The 19,973-nt window shown below is 42.3% G+C and overlaps 1 long non-coding RNA gene across 1 annotated transcript; it reads left to right on the top strand.

Annotated features, from left to right (window-relative positions):
* Nucleotides 1-6,558: 6,558 nt before the first annotated feature.
* Nucleotides 6,559-18,534, top strand: LOC117725894. Its single transcript, XR_004608947.1, has 3 exons — nucleotides 6,559-6,844; nucleotides 13,261-13,404; nucleotides 18,343-18,534. It is a non-coding gene; the product is annotated as an uncharacterized LOC117725894 (long non-coding RNA).
* The last annotated feature ends 1,439 nt before the right edge of the window (nucleotides 18,535-19,973 follow it).

Below are 19,973 nucleotides of genomic sequence, written 5' to 3'. Positions count from 1 at the left end.
AATGCTGTCCACTTATAGGTCTGTAGTGTGGATGACCACATACGGTCTCGTTTTTGTTTATCAGCTCTTTCCGACCCGTGTTTCCATTTCCAAAGAGATATGGCTGCGTTATCAGGCTACTTAGGCTCATCCAGGAGTCTTAAACACAGATCCTCTGTCTGTCACTCACTCAACACACGTTATTTGAAACCCCGCTGCTGTCACAGCTGTGAGTGCACGTCTGCTTCAGATTTGGAAAAGGCCTCCTGCTAATCCAGCCCCATTGCTGATTAGCTTCTTTAATCACCTTGACACTTTTCCAAAACATGAGCTTGTTCACAATTAACCCTTTATACTTACCCTTTATACTTATCATGCTTATGTCCTTACCTAGAATGTTGCCAGGTAGTTTTGTAAGTCATGCATATATATATATATACACATTTTTTTATTACTCACAACACTCCTCTTCATACATTGTATAACAGGTGAGATTGCTTCCCAGTGATTAAATGGGTAGAACAAACAATGTCAAATCTAATTTGCTGAGGGAAAATTGCCTGACTGCAAAGTGGATAATGTTTGTATTGTGGGAGACGTGGAAAACTCCAGGTGGCTTATTCACACTGTTTTATCTGAGTCTACACACTAAAATGCACATAGATTGAATGTGACAGTAAAAAATATCCAATAAACTGATAGCGAGCTGTTAATGCATTGCTTTGTGTGTAAGTCACATGATGTAATGTTTAAGATCATTGAAAAAAAAGAAGTCTTGGTGTTTTATTAAACCAGCGTGTGGGAAGAGGACTTTCAGCTTGACATTGTTTATACACAGCTTTTTATCTTCCCCATTCCTTTAAAAACTCGCATTCCCATTTGCTGAAATTGCTCTCATACCCCTTCATTCATCAAATCCAGTAATGATAATGAGATAATGGGTGATTCCTGCTTCTCCTTCCCTCGCCTTTCCCAACACTCCCCTGTTATCCGTCTTCCTCCTATACCTGCCTTCTATTACACAGCAGTCACTGCGTCTGTAATGGAGTGTGTTGTTAATTATATAAAAACGTGTTTTTTTTTCCTTCGCTCTTTGCAAACCTTGCAGTTCAGATAATTCAGATTGTATTGAGGTTTGTGCAGATGAGTAAGGTGGAAACACAGCTGGAATAGAGGATTTGATTTTAGGATAATGAAAACTCGCAATTTACAAAATGTGTAATGAAATGTCATTTTCTTGCAACTTTGTAACCTACAAATAACAACAACTACACTTTCATTTAAAAAAAATTAAAAAAAGCATGGATGTATCTCTGCATTTCAGATGTAACAACCAGCTCAGATTACGATGTAGCAATAAAACACCACGAGCAGACAAAGAGGAATGACATGATTTTGGGGAAGCTAATTGTTCTTGTATTAGGATATAGTTTGTCCTAATAATTTAGTATTATGAGAAAAAACATTGATATTTCTTTCAAACTATTTAACCACCGAAATGACTTGGGCAAGCAACTAGCATGAACCTGCAACCACACGTAGCAATGTAGCTAGCTAGTATGCTAACTCTTCTCCTTGGATGTACCATTTACATGCTAATTAGCTCTGCATTATCAGATTTTGGAAGGACGATTCTGCGTCTTTCATTGTGATCAACCGTAACTTGATATGCGTCACCGAGGACACGCCTATAAATGAAGAAAGGAGGCATTGTAAGACCTCTGGATGCTTCTGCGTCACGTTAACAGCGCTCACATTGACATTTTGGAAGCGGCAGCGTGGCATTTGTTTTCATGACGCAATGTTAACTGCACCCTGGATGTTTTCCTGGCATCGAACAGAAAGAGGACAACCGCTAAATGACGGCGCTCAACTCCAAGTCGCGGTGCATCGATGGCGACCGTCGCCAGGTCAAAACAGGGCTTCGAGCTAAGAGGCTTGACTGTATTGTCAGTCCAGGCGAATTATACTGAACTTTATATTCCCAAAATAAGCAGAAAGACACGTAGAGCGCCCGTGTTCATTCTGGAGCTGTATCAAGCTATTTTGAGGCTTTTTCCTATGATACAATACATATAAAGGAATTAAATTAGAAAATAAAAATGACAAAGGTCTAGGATGTTAAATCCAACTGGGAATCATAATAGATATCAACATTTAATTGACAGCTGATCTAATAGAAAAAAATCCACTTATACAGCACATTTTTTGCAACCGGCCCTCATTCAGATGCAGGAACACTTGAAATATGCAGTAATCTGTATGCAACGCTCTTCTCAATAGATATGTCTCCCCCCACCCACCCCCCCACCCCTCAAAAAAAGCCCCCTGGGTTTTTCTCTTTTGGATCGTGAATAGTGTCTTTAGGGAACAAATGCAAATATAATCCATAAGGCAGAGAGACACAACACAGACAGACAATGCATTTGACTGACACACTGTTCTCTCAGGATCACATTTCACCGCTTTCAGAACCACGAGATGTTAAGCCACGAGGCGTTTCGTATTCTAATGTATGTAAAAACCTTTCGAGCTCTTACAGAAAGCGTCCTTGCAGCAAGGCGGAGATGTGTAAATTGTGTTACGGTGTGCCCGTATGAAATCAGGTTATTATCAAGATTGGAGGGGGGGTGGGGGGTGCAATGCTGGATGTGATTGCCAAGTGCAAGTGAAGAGGAGCGAAGATTGATCACTAATGTGATTTGTGACATGTGTGGTGCGAGCGATGGTAACTGATTTGAATATCTTAAAGAAGGCTACGTTGGTCCCGCTGGCTCATTTCTCCATTTGCGAGTGTGATTCTTTTTTTTTTTTTTTTGTGTGTGTGCATGTGTGCACACAGGGCTTCGTTGGGGAGTGCAGTTATTGTTGGGTGCAGTCAGTTCAATTTCCTGTTTCGACATGTCATTATTTGGAAAGGCGTTATGAAGCTTGAGTGCTTTATTTTTGGTTTTCTTATGCAGAGCAACGCACAACATACCACCAGACACATCGGACCGTCTGAAAGATCATTTATAAATCTGGCAATTTATGAAACGGAGCACCGGTTTCTGCTGCGTGACTCAAAATAAATGTTTTTCAACCAATGAATACTGAGAAATATTTTGGTAGGGTATTGGGGCAAAAGTAATGTGTAACCTCAGGCCGAACACTCACACAAACACCCCCTCTCCTGGCTGCACTGCCACATGTCTGGAGCCTTGCTGTTGAGTGGTAGCAGTCCTACTAGTGGACTTCATTCAATTGAATTCAGCCTTTATAAAGTCACGTAGTCCAAATCTTCCTTATACACATTCTATATCGATGCAGCAGCCTTTTATTTTGTATTTCTGGTTAAAGTCCAACACATAACGTACATAATGCAACACAAGTTTGTCATTAAACAATAGGGAACAGAACATGAAAGTAACTTATTCAACTTCAATATTTTACCAACCAGTGAACAAAATAAATTGGGAACACCTTTTCACAATACAAAACCAAGGAGCACTGGCCAAACTTTCTGGCACATCCCCTGATAAAGAGGCAATGGCAATAAGTGTAACCATTCACTGGATAGTTGTACTTTCATGAGAAAATAACCAGAACAACTCTGGGTGAGGCTTTTTGGTCTGGAGCCTTTTGAAAAGGTCAAAAGGCAGCAAGGAAACACAATGATAGACGGGATAACAAAAAGAGAGTAAAATCCCCCCATTGACTTTTCTTTCATTTTTTTGTGTGGCAGTTCTCTTAAATGTACTCAAAAAGGAAACCATCTGAGAAAGCTACATGTATGAGGGGATGTCAGCAGCGGAACTGCTCCCGACTTCCTGACATAATCAACATATATGGATGCATCACAAGAAGATGTTTCTTCATTTTAATGGTAATACTGGAAGACAAAAAGAATGGTAAAGCTCTGCTTTAAGGTCCACTTAAGACAGAGAACCCCTCTAGGACATGTAAGGTCTTTTGTCTCCCCCCTCTTCTTATAATCCTCCTCTCTTTTGTGTTATTATCTTATTTTTTAACCCCGTCTCTCCCAGGTAATGTCTAACTAGTGGTCAGATTGATAGTGTGGGTAACAGACAGTAGCATAGTCCCATCTAAGGGACCTTTTTACCAAATGACTGCCCCCTTTGCATGTGACTGATTAGAAGGCAAATTTTAAGAGCCTTAGTGCTGTCATTCCTTCCCCAAAGAGGCCTTTGAGGAGCACATGCAGAACCTACCTGACGTAAGAGAGGATGGTTGCATACTTATCAAAGTATGCATTTTTTTCCCTTTCGTAAGCATAAAGAAATGTGGCCTAGTGTGTTTTCATCTCTGGTGCAATCCCAGTGTTCTCTGTCTGGTGGCAGTGAGGCAGTCAAAACAGAGCTAGTTCCCTCTTTCAGGGACATTTGGGGATTTTTTTAATGTCAGGGTTCGTGGCGTAAATACATATTATGGAAAAGAGAAGGGGAATTTAAGAGGCTGAGTATGAGACGAAATAGGGGAAGAAGAAAAGGCAGAAATGGATTTGTACAAGCGCTTCATTTCTCATGTTGCTCACACGATGCCGAAATAAAGCTTTTATTTGTGGATCCGATTTTTTTCAGTTTTCACAAATCCTTATCATTGCCTTCTACTAAGAGTTACTTTTTCTGTAACAGTAAACTCATGTAAAGGGGAACGTTTGTTTGGCAGCCAAACGGAGCATTGTGCAGATCCCTTATTGCGGAGCAAAGGTATAAGGTTGAAAGGCCACATCACGAGCCGCTGTGAGCGTGGTGAATGGGCTCCTGTGTTCCTCCTCCACGTCTGTCGGCTGTCTCAGAGATCGGCTGAATTTGGATCAACTCACATGTGAACAGTCTTAAACAGAAGCCTTTTCTCCCAACTCGTAAATATAAGTCTGCTTGGTTCAGTGCCCCACACAGGGTGTCTAATGCACCCGGACACCCTTCAGTTCTTATATGAGACACACCGGACTATACTCCCCTAATGCAATACGTTACCTCTCTACTTATTCCGCTTTATTTATTCTTTCTTCATGCATGTTTCAACCTTCGTGTCACTCGTAATCAGTTGTCATTTTATTGTTATATTATTATACTTGTGTTATGCATCTTCAATCGGAGGCCTATTGTACTCATTCCAACTCAAACTTTAAAGGTTTAGAGGGGTGTGTTTGTGTGTTTTCCCATAGTTTCAATTTGAATTACATTTTCTTCAGTTGTCACAGACTTTACTGAGTAACAACTTATTAAAAAATGAATCAAGCTAAGATGGAAGTTTATTTTGAAAAGAGACCAAATACGTGTAACAAACGTAAACTGTACATTTCCTGTGAATACGTATTTGCCGAGTTGGGAGTGAGGTACAGTTGTTGTTTGGTTTGTGAATAAACACAAGTTTCTCGCCACAGTTGCAGGTTTATTGGGAGAACCAACAAGCGACCGCAAGGCTTTCAGCGGCTCATCGCCAGATGCTTGTCTACCACATGACTCCCACTTTTTAAGCTTTTGCAAGCGAGGATTTCATCACATGGGCAAAATCTGCCACGTTCGGCATGACTGAATTCTGCAGAGCAAACTAACCAGTTACGCACAACTATGTGATTCGAATTGGGCATCCGTGGGAAACTCTTTCGGCGAACTCTTTTCACATTGCATTCATTTTTAGGACAGAAGCCACTCCTTAAGGGGAAGGTAACGCATTAATCAAGCTCAATTATAGTCAACAAATAAACCCTTCATCTTGTTGTTGCGTTCAGGAATATTTTCTTTTTCCAGCCAAATCATCCAGGTTGTTTTTTGTGTTGGTCTCTGCCGATTTTATACAGAGGACGGCACATCTATACACACACACACACACACACGCGCGCACACACACTCACATATTCTGAACCACGGGAGGCATTCAGCATCCAGCTCTCCAGCCAGAGGACCCACCAGGCTGCACGGCTCATTACAGCTCCTTAGCCCTCCTCCTTATCCCTGTAATTATAAATCCCCTGACAAGCCATCCACATAAAGCCTTTCATTAGCATACAGGAGCACAGGAAAGTATGAGTTCATCATTGTCCGAGATTTCCATCTAACCACCTCTGTTTTTTTTTTTTAAATTGCATGATGTGCAAGAAAGTCCTGTTTGTCTACAGTGGAGCCGAAAGAGGAAGTTTGAACCGTTTTGTTTTTTTTAGATCTACTTCTGTTCCAAGTGTTTATGCGTCACATGCCTGTGCAGTGGCTGCTCGAGTGTTTAATCTGTGTGTTTAAGTGTGTTGCAGCATGAAGGGGCAAGACTGATTCGGTTTTCGGAGGACAAGGAGATGTAATCAGCGGAGGCAAATGCTGCAGTCTGAGAGGACTGTTTACGCTTATCAGCCACATACACACACAAATACACAATCCAGTTTGTACACACCCATACACACGCACACACTTGGTTTTCAGTAGTGTAGGGGCTATCTGAAAAAAATTGTTATGCTACACAACGAGCGGCTTGACAGATAAGAAGCTGAAAGTCGTGCCATCAAAAATGCGCAAATCGCCTGCTGTCATTGGTCGGCCTTTGTGTGATGTTGTCAAATGTGTGTTTTTCCAACAGTCCCAACACCCCCAGGACATGCAAACACAGGAGATACCATCTTTAACTCACGGCGTTCTCATGAGACTCGAGGATTTGGCCATTTTGCGACGCTCGTGGTGGATTGCAGCCTGAAACAAGCCAATAGATCAATATATCTGTTCCATTTGGGTAACATTTAAGCAATTTTTTTTTTAACGTGTTTTCTCATAGACGTGATTATCCAAACCAAGCTATATGCAAACACAGCATTGCTACATGCTAATAGCGGTCACGTTAGAACCGTTTGAACATTAACATTTCTTATTAACTGGTGAGTTGTCTCTCCGTTTTCCAATCCATCCCACATTGTTGTTCTCTGGATGTCACATGTGACTAAATAGGCTTTTTGCTCTCGCTCGTCTATCAGTGTTATGTTTTTTTCCGTCTTCCCCCGTTTCAAAGCGTATTGTGTTGGATCACGAGGCCGGCTGCGTAGCGCCCATGCTTTTCCCGCGTGCCCACGCTGTTCCTCTCTCTGTGCCAGCCTTGTTTGGCACTGCGCTGTTTCTCTCTGGAGATGATAAGAGGCCCATTGAACTGGCGACGCCCCGGCAGACAGTTCTGTGGGGGTTCGGTACAGCTTGCTAATAACAAGCTGCCTATTATGACCCCGAGACAGATGCAGGTTTTGCTGGAAAGTGATTCCCGGCGTGTGTGTGTGTGTGTGCTTGTTGTTGTTGTTGTTGTTGTGGAGACTCAAGGAATGACCATTGTTGATTATGTCTGTGATGTAGGTCAATGGAGTTCTCCGCCTGACCCTAGTCACTGGACTTTTTGACCCTTGTGCTTTGTGAGGGGGCTCCTTTTAGAGCCACTGGTCTGAGGAGAGGGCGGCCTCGGGGTGGGGGGAGGGAAGGGGGGGTTGTATTGCCCTGCTGAGAGAAAGAATGATGTCACCCATCCCTGCAGTACAATCGGCCCCGTTGATGTCTCCTAGCAGAGTGAAAAGAAAGGCAGTATTCATTGTCCCGCCCCGTGTTATTTACCACTCTGGTCAGCCGTCAGGATTAAGATACACTACAAAATGTACTTATCTCTTCCTAGCAGCAGACAATGGTGAATTAACCTTAAAAAAGGAATATAATCTCTTTCGTGGGGTGGCAGAGCAAGTCATGAAGGGACTCGACTGAATAAATATGCTGCCGTATACCCCGAATGGGAAAATACCTAAATCTAAAGAGAGAAAATTAAAAAGTAGTATCTTCCCGCTGTAAAATATAGCCTAAAAGATAAATATCAATAACCTACCAATATAAAAACAGTTTGCCAACCAAAACACAATAAGATCTTACATCATTTCACATATCTACTGGCTACGGGCATCTGTGTCACGTGATAAAGCCCCGGTGGTGCTGACTGGCATCCTCTATAAACACTGCGGTTAGTGTTTTCAGTTTGTCTATACGCTTTAACCGCGTCCGGCCCACTCAAATGAACCGTGGATAATACCTGACGCTCACAGTCAAACAGAGAACACCCCGAGGGGATGTTTGTCCCCAAGCACCCTGTGTTTACTCCACGCAAGTTACCATCAACATGTGCTGCATAACACTAAACTGATTTATGGACTGTAACAAGAGTGGCCACTTGTGTGCCCAGCATGCATAAATCAAGTGTGTGTGTGTGTTTATGACATTTGTGTGTGTTTATTATCCGGGATACTGGAACTTGTTACTCGACATGAGGGTTGTTGTTTTTTCTTTTCTTCTTCATTTCTTTGCCTAGACAACTGCTGTCCCACGTTGCAATTAGGCCCGATGTCACATTCTGCGAGATGCTGGGAAAAGGTCATATGTGAGTAAGTAGAGCAACGAACCCGGTGACCTCTGTGCATCGGGAATAACAACACACAGGGATGCGCATGTATGTGGGAAGTTTTAATGCGGTGAAAGTCCTCATGGCCAGTCTCAGTGTGAATCCCATATTCCTCAGACCAGACGCTCCTATTATCCACAGGTGACACATTGGGATAGGTTAGCCGTGTAATCCCAGTAATCTCCAGGCATTTTTCATCATCGAAATCACCCATAGATTCACTTTATCCTCTCCCACATAGTTGCGTAAGTGCGTGAAGCTCAAGCCTCTATACGCGACAACAACGCACACACAGAATGTAAATACGGCACACGGTGTATGAGCGAGGCCTTTACGCACACACTGAAAAACCTCTGCACACTTTGTGGATATACTTTTCCACACCGCTGTTGCTGGGCACGGTCATTTACGAGGCAATATAATCGCGATAACATTCCTCTCCCTGGTTCTCTTAGTCCCTCCTCTCTCTTTTCTTTTTTCTTATTTCTGTCAGTGTACATAATAGCTATCTGTACACCTTTCTCAGTTCATTTAGGAGTTTTTTTTTGTTGTTGTTGCTTTTTCGATTTGTGACGGCAAGTACTTCTGTGAGAAGGTTAACGTGACAATAAGTCCATATTTGCAGGTATTTGCTCATGGTATTGGAAAATGGCTAAAAACATGGAGAGAACAGGATGGTTTGTGACCTGTTACACCATAGAGTGGACGACTTGAAAACAAGGGAGGGACGATGATTGACTCAACACACCCCAAAAAACTCATTGTTCTTATAACACAATAATTATGATAACAAGCATATTCAACGACGGCCTTAAATGCTGTTGTCTCATTCACAGAAACGCACACACAGGTTTTTTTGACACACTTTTTGTTAGACAAGCAATGAGCTCACACGTATTTCTATCCTCCCACTGGTCCCAGGCTGTTGATGGCTGAAGTATCTAATGGGTTATCTCTTATTCATAAGACTTGGAGGTCAACACCAGTGAGACACAAAGACCCTTAACCCTTGAGTTACCATGAGGGGAGAGTTGAGAGAAAAGTGTCCTTTAACATTTTATTTGGATGACCTTGTGGTGCTGAAGATTAGCTGAACAACAACAGCTTGTGACAATCCATCTGTATATTGACACTTGGCTCACGTACCGTGTCTTCTGTTAGAAGAGTGTGCAGATGTGTTTGGGGAGGAGCTTGACTATTAACTCCCCCCGCTGCAACTCAGTGTGATCCCAGGGGCCCCTGCGGCGTATGATGCCCCCCCCCCCCCACCCCACCCCCACACACACACCCACCTCTCTCTCGTCCTGGCCATTTGTTATCCGGTCAGCGAAGGCAAAGTAGGCAAGACAATCTTCTACCCGGAGAGATCCTCTTTCAAGACGGGGGGGGTTGGGGGGGCTGTTGTCAATGCTAGTTTTCACCTACGTTTTTTTTTCCTCCCACACAACCACGTCTTTGCACACGCTCACGAGCATCTGCTCCATGGGGGGGCGGGGGGTGGGGCATTGAAGTTTCCATATTAGTCTGCTGGAGACAATTACATTAGAGCGCCAGGAGCGTGTGGAAAAGCTTCTCACACACTTAGGGCGAGCTAATGAATGTGGGTGGAAAGAGATTGGTTGGTGGCGTCGTAAAAGGGCGAGCGTGCGTGCAGCTGCGTGTATTTTCAGCCTTATAAATGTTTCTCGTTCCATATTGCAACAATTGGATGTTTGGATCTAATTGTTTTTTTTTATGAAAAAGGGTGTTTTAAAAAAGGTTGCGGGACAGTAATTGTGCTCAGGGCTTGGACTGATGATGCAATTTATTTTTATTTTTTAAAAGAGAAAAAATGCAAAGTAGCCATCACATGTTAAATCCCACTTCAGTGTAGGCCTATGCCTGCAAAGAAAGACACACGTGTGTAAGAGAGACACGCTAAATAAAGTGTGTGCGAGTTTGCAAGTGAGAATTTACTACCTGTGATTTTACACTAGATTGTGTCACCATTGCTATATTCTCTCTATCCCTTTGTTGCTGAGTGTGGTGGCGTTCCTGTCTTTTCTGCGCTGTTGTACGTCTTGTCCTTGTGTGTGTGTTTGTGCGTGTGTTCAGAGCACTGGGTGACTCATCCGTGCACAAGGGAGCTGCCAAAATGTGCACAACCACCTGCACTCTGCAGCTACTCAGAAAACACCTCAGGTTATTGTTGAAGTCGTTTTCAACACCAATCCAAAGCAACATTTTGGTCTGTTTTGAAAAGAAATGTACAGGAACAAAATGTATGGATGTCTGTTGGTTGCCTCACAAACTCACAGTAACAACAAGAATCCAGCATTAGCATTAACATTAGCATTAGCATCAGCATCAGCGGTGCTGATAGATTTATTTGGCCTATTTGGCCGGGCCAGGCTAGCTGTTTGTATACATGCTAAGCTAACGGGGCTGATATGAAAGTGGTACTAATATTAAATAACTCAAGGAAAGAGAATAGGCATATTTACCAATAGGTCAAACTACTCCTTTAATCTTCTTAATGAGTTATTTTAGCCACACACAAACGCCAAAGTAGCGTAGTGCTATTTTTTTTAATCAAAACACCTACTTTCAAGATAACTGTCACACAACTGTATGAAAGAAATAAATGAAATCTTTTGCCATCAAAGTGCTGAGAGACGGTTACAGGAAGCAGTTGTTGATAATTGGGAGAAAATATGTGTATCGCTTATAATATTTTGTGGTTATCATATTTATATAATATCAGCAAGAAGGTGATGCTGCACTGCACTGGTTAAATACACATGTGTGTGCCTCCATTTCTTCTGTCTTTTGTGTGTATGCACCATTCTGCATAGCTGAGTCTGAAAATGGTCTTAGTGTGTGTAGCTTGCTATTTAATGTGGAAATCCCTTTTACAAAAACCTCCAGGGCAGTACGACTGGTGTGTATATGTCTGTGTTTACTCACTCTGAACCTTTAGATTAAAATGCTTTGCCCATTCATCTCTCTGTCATATCTATCAAATCTAACAAAGACACACAACACCTCCTCTCAGTCCCCAAGGCTTTCCCATATGTCCTTTTACCTTCCTGTGGTCAATATTTGTTTTCTCTGCCCACCATCTCTCACCTCTCCGTTTATTAATCTCCTGTCCTTTAGAATGAATGACATTTAATTATAAATGGATTAAGAATTCAGGCTGTGACCATGGGGTGGATAGGGGAGGAAACAAAAATAGATCGAGGGCATCAAACATACCGTGACAGAAGACGAATGGGCTTTGTGTGGGTGGTTTCCATTAAAGTCTAATGCAGACAAATTATGAAGAGAGATCGACTGGTCTGCACTGGATATTCAATGGAGCCAGATGATTTCTTCAAAGAGCCGAAGAGAAAAGCATAGTCCCCCTTTGGTAGAATGACTGCCTGCTTTTAGATTTGCTGGAGCATCCTCTGGTAGCAAGAAGCCCCCATCATCTTGTTCTTCTTTTCATTCCCTCTATTTTTCTCCCCTTCGCTGATTCAGATGGCGAATTAGAATTACCATTCAAAGTAGGTCAGCGCCCTCTCTCTCTTTCTCACTCTCTCTCTCTCTCCCGCTTTTGCCCCATTCTCTCGCCATGTCTCTCTCCCTCTCTCTTCCCTATGTAATCCCTATCCAAGGCGCTTCTGTATAAAAACAGCAAGAGACGAGACCGTGGTGCTTTGATTCTTCTTCTTTCTCCGCTTCAAGACAATTTCTTCAAGTTTTCTTTCTTCTCAGTCCACCTCTTGATGTCTGCTTCATATCTCCCTGAAACCTTTTCCTTTTCTACCGCCCCTCTCTCTCTCCGTCCGTCGGACCGTCTTTACCCTTCTCCTTGGGCTATCCATCACCGTCACTTCACTCCTTATGAGAGCTTCTGAAATCATAAATCAAGAGTGACCCCAGCCTACGTCTCTCTGATAGCTCCTACAGACGTTCAGACAGCTAATGTTCTTATTAATGGGGCTCTGAAGGGCACTTTGACAGGACAAGATGTCTGTTGCAGTGATTGAAAGTCAGATCATTTAGTTATGGGGCTATGTTCCCGACCGACAGGCCATCTTGTGATCTAAAGCATAGCTGAATGCATAATTAGATGATTCTTGAAACTTTTACAGTGACCAGGGCCACGTCAAGGCCAGCGTTGGGGCAGTAACACTGCAGTAGTGTGGAGCATCCTTGAAGACAGCCATTCATACACATGGATGTAGCTCCACAGTATCAATCAGACACAAGTGTGGTATCAATCTTCCCATCCAACCCTCAGCAAGGAAGCAAATATGTGTATTTCCCATAAAGTCATACATATTATTTGTCTTGTACTGTAATGTGCATCTTGCTGCTTGAGTTTTCAAGGTTAAAGAGACATCATGGATTTTGCCTCTCTCCGTTGATAATCAATTAGTCATTAGTCTGTCGGTTTTTCTCTCTCCTCAACTTTAATTGTTCCAATCAAAGCCCTCTGCAAACACTGGAGGAGAAGGATGTAAGTGTTAAAGTGTTTCAGGGGGGGGGGGACCCTGATAATCCATTTTAATTAACCAAGAACAAAAGCAAAACAGTCACTTGAAGGTGACGCTGGGTAGTTCTTCAAAAGGGCCTGTCGCCATGGCAATAGCCATGGGCACGAGAGACCCCCGTGGCACACACCAGCTTGAGCATGGTGAGCATGGGCTTGTCTTGACAGCGCCTTAGAGCTTCATAGATTATGTTTTTATTTCTTTTTTTAAATACAGTACACTGTAATGTTTAACTATGACACCTCAGTCACAGTAAAAAAAAATTAACATCAGCGTGCAAATATCCATTAAATGAATAAAAATGCATTTGTTCCATTGTTGATGTGACCGTATTTTTTTTTCTTCCCAGCCCTCTCTTTGATGCACAGTGTTCCCTGAAGGCAGCGGCACGACACAACTGAGCTGCTTTATCTTTTACAAACACATGCTGTCGTTCCTCTTTACTGCTGCCCCGTAGCCCCGTACGGTTGGATTCTCTTGGCTGGCCCGACCGGTGAGTCGGCATCCTCCTAATGACGGGTTGTGTGTTTGTGTGTGTGGTAATGTGTACAGGTAATATGATGCTTCTTTTATTGCATGAGCCATAAAAGAGCAGGTATCTTTATATATATATATGGACTCATACCATATAATTACATTACAGCCTGTACTTGAAACATGCTGTAGAATTATGTCTAATTCTACTTTTGACGTTGCGAACACAAGAGCTTTAAAATGTGATTATTATCAAAACAAATTCCGAAAAAATATTATTTCACGCAATTGATAAGTTCGATAATCTTCTATACTGGGTGAAACTAATCATTTTGAAATGCTGGACTGTTAAACCTTTTATTAGAGTTAGAAATTAATTGCAATCAGACAACAGCTTTATGTTTATGGTTAAAGTTAAACTCTTTCCACATAATGGCTGCAATTATTTTGTTATATTATTTTATAGCACCACAGGGGTCGGAAGTACACATGATAAAGTCTGATATGCTTCTCCTTTAAAGGTATTCCAAAAGATCATGCTGCTCATAGAGATAAAGGTGTTCTCATCGTATTACAGTACAGTGAATTTGAACAAAATGTGTATTTGACAGTCAACTTTCTCTTCTTTGTTGACTTTCTTGTTTCCTTATCTTCGTAAAGTGTGGGCAGTGGACATGTATGTTCCAGTTATCAATAAACGTACATAATGTATTACACAATGAACCTACACATCATATGGAAGACAGTCTTTAGGGGATTATTGGCCTTGTAGGAAAATGAAGCGAGATTGGAAAACTGTGAAAATGTTTTAACACACTGGATCTCTGACAATCAAAGATCTTCTTGAGTGGAGGCACTTGGAATGCACTGCCTCAGCCAATTACAATGAGCCTCTCTTTTTCTCCACTTTAATCGTCCGCTTTGTGACACGCGTGCTAAACCACGGCTCTCACGTCGCCGCAAACACACACTCCTATTGGGGACAGCATGAAAATGTTTAATTTTGATCATTTTCAGTCGAGCTCAAATCCGAGATCTGGCAGGGAACAGTATGCCAATCTTCAAAAGAACAGCTTTGTTATACATGAAGGGGACACCTTACGCTCCACTAACCTGTTCCTGCCTTTACTTAAATACCACGTGGTAGGAAATACCCTCATAAATACAGAGGGAACAAGGAACCCTGTTCTTGTGGGGGCGAAGAGAGGGTTAGTCTAGACTTGAGGTTGTGTGTGGCTGCCGGGGCAGGTGTGTGTGTGTGTGTACGCTGTCAATGTAACGGCGTGTGTGTGTGTGTGTGTGTGAGAGAGATTTTGTACGCAGCAGTGCGGTGGAGGCTGTATTTATTATTAACCAGTGCGCCCTTTTCCCCAGCAGTGTTGGACCAACTCCTCAATAACACAACCCATGTGATAAGCCACTAGACCATGGCGAGACAGGTCATGCATTACAGTGCTTGGACACGTTGAACACAATAACTATACGTGGATTATCTGGCTCTTAGATCATTGTTTTTTCCGGCGGAGAAATTGGTCATAGGGACAATTATCAAGGGTATCATCGTACCTGCAACTTACACTCGTGGCGTGTGTCACACTGCGTTGAAAAAGGGGGTCATTTTAACATCTGAATCAAATGTGATCTCATGCTGCGTTCCAGACAACTCGAGAGGAATTCTGCCACAAACACTGAATGTGACAAAAATGTGATGTTTTATTTTCATGCGTACGCACGATTGAACTCCATTTGACATCAATTTCATGCGGAACGTTTTGCTGTTTGACGAGTGTGTTTTATTTCCATAAAATAATGGCAAATATATACTTAACGTTGCCTTTCAGTTGACGGTTTTACCGCAATTAGAGAGTGTAACGCACTCACACAGAGCAAACACAACCTTCTCCCCTTTTTCTAATGATGTGGAAAGAAAGACACCAATAAAGTAAATAGAAACATGCAGAAAAGTGTCAGTTTGCCGTGTAAATATGCGCTTGTTAAATGCATTATTTTTTTTTTGGTAAACTACTTTGTTTAGGGGAAAGAGTGTGGTTTTGGTTCAAGTAAGTGACTTTGTTACTAATTTAAGTAAATTAAGTATAGTACATAAATTATACAATTCAATAATAATATTAAATGTTCAATGTTGACTTTGGATTTCACACGGGACACTGATCTCCTGGGTGAAAGTCCACTGTTCTTTCAACCCATCGATTCACCACAAACTCCTCCCTCCGCCGACTTTATCGACCTTTATACTGCGTCAACTAATTTACTAATTTACTCAAACATAACGACGGCCCTGAAGAACGCCACAGTTTGACGCGTAGGGGAGTGAGGAGTATGTACATATGAAACGTATACTGCATGCAAATACAGTTAATCAAATAACAAATACATGTAAAGTTAAACAAGACAAATGAATCACATATTCACACACACACACACAGGCTCCCTGTGCCAAAGGTCTCCATACAGGGGTCAAAGATTACCAGTTATTGCAAATGATGCACGTTGACACAGAAATATGAGCAAAAGCAGACCAGACAACTGCTGCAACGAGAGTGTTGTGACCCGACTGTCTGCCGGGCCTTGAACTGGTCATGATACTGAGTGTAGTCAATCTAGAAGCCGTCTTGATATTTAATCATTCCCTTTGTCCAGAGAGTGATTTGACCACAATCTATTTTCAAATGTATTCCAGTAACAAAGAATGAATAAAAAACGAGGCTGCACCTTTTGTGTCGTGCATCTTATCCGATGATCGACCAACCAATAACAATGGCACAGGGTGGCCCGTTCAGATAGCATCAGGAAATCCTCACAAAGTGCAAATATGTCTTGGCTCCCAACAGCCTCGCCGCTGCAAGTAAAGAAGCCAATTAACTTCCTCTGTCACCTTCCAGCTAAGTGGAACCATCGCTGAAGGGTGTACAAATTGCAGCCATGAATCTAATTTCAGATGAACACACAGCGCACGCAGGTCCTCTAGAACAGCAGACAACTCCAATCTGAAGAAACATGATGACTTCAGCGTTGGGCTTGGCCCATCAAAGTGGTGCGAGGCTGGGCAGCAGCTCAGGGAAGAGCAGAGGGAGTCTCAACACAAAGAGTCCTTTTAACCTTCTTTGCACGATAGTCCATGAGATGCTGAGCTCCATTTTAAACTCAAACCACCAGCTCCATCCATAACTGAAAAAAACCAAGACCTTCCCACAACTGTCCTGTTTGTTAGCTACTGTACCGAAAGGTACAGTACATCCATATCTGCCCAGAGTGTCTCTTGGTATAAACTAACATTGTAAGTGATCAATCAGCAAGCAGTTTTCCTGTTGAAATCAATATCTTAAGTCAAGAAAACTTTCTTGCCTGCAGATTTGAGGGGATATTGAAAAGCATAACATCAGAAGCTAAGCTGTGGGTGAGTTCAACATATTGACCCAATTAAATATCCATTGAAAATGTGACCAAGGGGAAAAATATTGCTGAGAAGATGAAACCATTTGAAAGGTCTCCTTTATGGTTCATCGAGAGGATATTGATCTGGGGAACAAAGAAATGTATACTTGGAGATTTCTAGTGAATTGTCATTTATTCATAAATGTGTTCACACGACACAAAAAGTAGAACAAATAAGGAATAGTTTGATATTTTGGGAAATACACTTTTTCTCTTTTTGGCCATGTGTCACAACGTTTTTTTTCCGAAGGGGAACGAAAGGAATAACATAAAAAGTTTACCCAATCTTTGCATAAAAAAAAGAAAGAAGAGGGACGAACACAGCAAGAATGTGCTGCTGAAGCAATGACGGATGTCTTTTTATATGAAAGTAATAAACACAGAAACCAACTAATATTTCAGAAAGAGGTGTCAGGGACCCAAAGGCCAAAATAACAAAGGAACCCAAACCAACCGGAACATTAAAAAACTCCATTATTTTACTGAATCAAATAAAAAGACAATATTAATCTCCTTACCTAGTCATAAAACACATAAAATACATTTTTGTGCCAAACCTCCACAATGCTTCCTCAATAAAGTCCCCAGGACAAAAAGAATATCTGACTCACAGACTTATTAATCACCCACAATTCATAGCAATAAACCTGGGGTTACCAAGCATGGAGATGTAAAAAGAAGGTAAAGAAAGAGGGCACATGGGTGTTCAGCCTGTTAAATTTACACAACAACATATTAAAAATGCAACATAAAAACACATAAAATCAGAGGAATGCAAGCAGAGATTTTATTACACAGATTTATTCATCAAATATTTCATTTTTTTGGACCAAAAAAAACCAGTAGGTTATTTGAAATTATACCTTTCATCTCGTAAGGAAAGAGCCTTGGAAGACGTTCAAATCAGGGAGTTAAAAAGTATAAAATAAATACCCAAAGTTGTACACAATATTTGTTGATGTTGTCATGGAAATGCGATATAGTCTTTAATGCAGGAAGATGTAAAAAAAAGAAGAAAGAAATGGTGATGTCATTTATTTTACAAAACACATTTTACAGTGCAGCTCAATAGCATCTCCGTCTCCTCTGACTCCAGAGGCCAGTCTAGCTGTCACCCCGACACAAGGTCACTTTCTCCTCTGCGGTTGTCTCACTAATTCTCCACTGACACCGGGTCCTTTCTCGCCATTACACAATCTTCATCTCACACTCGTCCTCAGAGAACAAACTGCCGGGAGCGTGGAAACACACCTCGGACTGCTCTCGCCAGTTGGGAAATGACATCACTCCAATATCCTCGTTTACAGTCAAGTGGGAGGGCGAGAGGAGAGGTGCTGTGACATTCACACTTCCTCCGCTCATTTCCTCTGTTGTCTTGACGGACATTTCACCCGAGCCCTTTGTCTCTCGCTCCCGAATTGTCTCTCGATTTGTCACTTTCTGCCACCTCGCCTTGTTTACGTTCCCTCTCATTTCTCTCACTTTCTCTCACCCTTCGCAGATGTCGTCCTCTCTGCCTCCACCAACCGGTACCGGCACCTGAAAACACTGACAGCAGAGACAGAAGCTGCACAGGGCCAATTTCCTGAGTGCTGCTCACCACTGGCACTCATTTAATTACTGCAGAGACGGAGGTGGGAGGCAGGGCCTGTCAGAGCTTAAGCCTGGATCAGTGTGGTCCTTCGCACTGGGGGATGGCTATGGGGGGGTGGTGGTGGGGGAGGGGGGGGGGGTAACTGTCATATTCTATAGTTGCTATAAGGGCCCGAGCTGACAAATACAGATTACCTTTCTTTGTTGCAGTCCTGAGAGGCTTGGCAGCCATATGGTCAGAATGCAGGATAAAGACCTAGGCTTTGAGTTGTTTGTTTCTCTGTTGGCACACACATACACACACACACACACACACGCACACACCCACCCACACACACACGCACACATCTGAACCATTTTCGTGGGCATGCATTTGGACATAAAATGGTGTCACAGAGGAGGTGATATGTGTCTCAGTGGGAGCAGTGGCATCATGTGCAAGAATTTAACAAACAAGCTGTTGTATAACCTCCATTAGATCGGACATTTAGTTTAATACGGACAGTGGCTCATTCTTGACAGAGTGTATAACATTTCACATAAACCACCAAATATCTATAAGACCTTCACAAACAGGGAGCTAGATGAATAATACTCAAAACTGTTCAATACCGTCTGCGATGCAAACCTTTTCATTCAAAGGTTCTAATGGAAGAGGACCAACTATCGTGACCCTACTGATCCAGAGCAACGTCTAGCAGTCTGACCAATGTCAATTGTGATAAAGCTGAAGCTACGAAAAGCAATTGTATTGATTTTCTCTTTAGCTAAATGCTCTTAGGGAATTTGTCGCTGGTAAACAGTTACTCAGGCCACACCCACACTGATACGTTTTTGCTTAAAACCGGGGTTTTAAAACCAAAAACAATCTCTAAATGAAAGTATTCGTGCTTGGACGCCCCACAGTGCAAAGTTCCAATGCATTGCCATGCTGGGGAAAACCACTCATTTAGAATATAATCTGAAAGTGGGCAGACGAGAGTAAGCGAATGAAAAAACGCAGAGAGAGGCTTTATTGTGGCGCCACGTCGTTGTTGTGCTCGCTGCGGCTGTTCCTGCGTGTTTCAGCATTGACTTCTTAGTCGTGTCTTGGATTGAACCCACCCTGATGATGGGAGCAGGATCTGTGGACATCGCCATGGCAACTGAGACCACTTTTTCCATAAAAAAAGAAAGAAAAGAAAACCGTTTTTTGTTAAAACATCAATACAATAACACATCGCTTTCAAGCTTGCTGATGTCGAGCGATACAGCCCCTGCCGTGTCTCTTTGTCTTTAACCCGACCTAAACCTCAGAATGGCCTGTTTTCATTAAACATGTCAGTGTTGGATCCAGCCTGTCAAGTCTTCCCAGTATCGTGTCTGCGTTGTATCATGCTTGCAGGCCCTGAGAAACCACACGCACACACACACACACACACACACACACACACACACACACACACACACACACACACCCCTCAGAGATCGTCAAAGTCTCAGATTCAGCTCAACATGTCCGGACATAACTCACCGACATAGCATCTCGTCAACTAGCAA

This window comes from Cyclopterus lumpus, chromosome 23 (assembly GCF_009769545.1).
Source record: "Cyclopterus lumpus isolate fCycLum1 chromosome 23, fCycLum1.pri, whole genome shotgun sequence".
Taxonomy (NCBI): domain Eukaryota; kingdom Metazoa; phylum Chordata; class Actinopteri; order Perciformes; family Cyclopteridae; genus Cyclopterus; species Cyclopterus lumpus.
The sequence above is the reverse complement of the archived record's forward strand: the minus strand, read 5'-3'. Positions and strand labels throughout refer to the sequence as shown.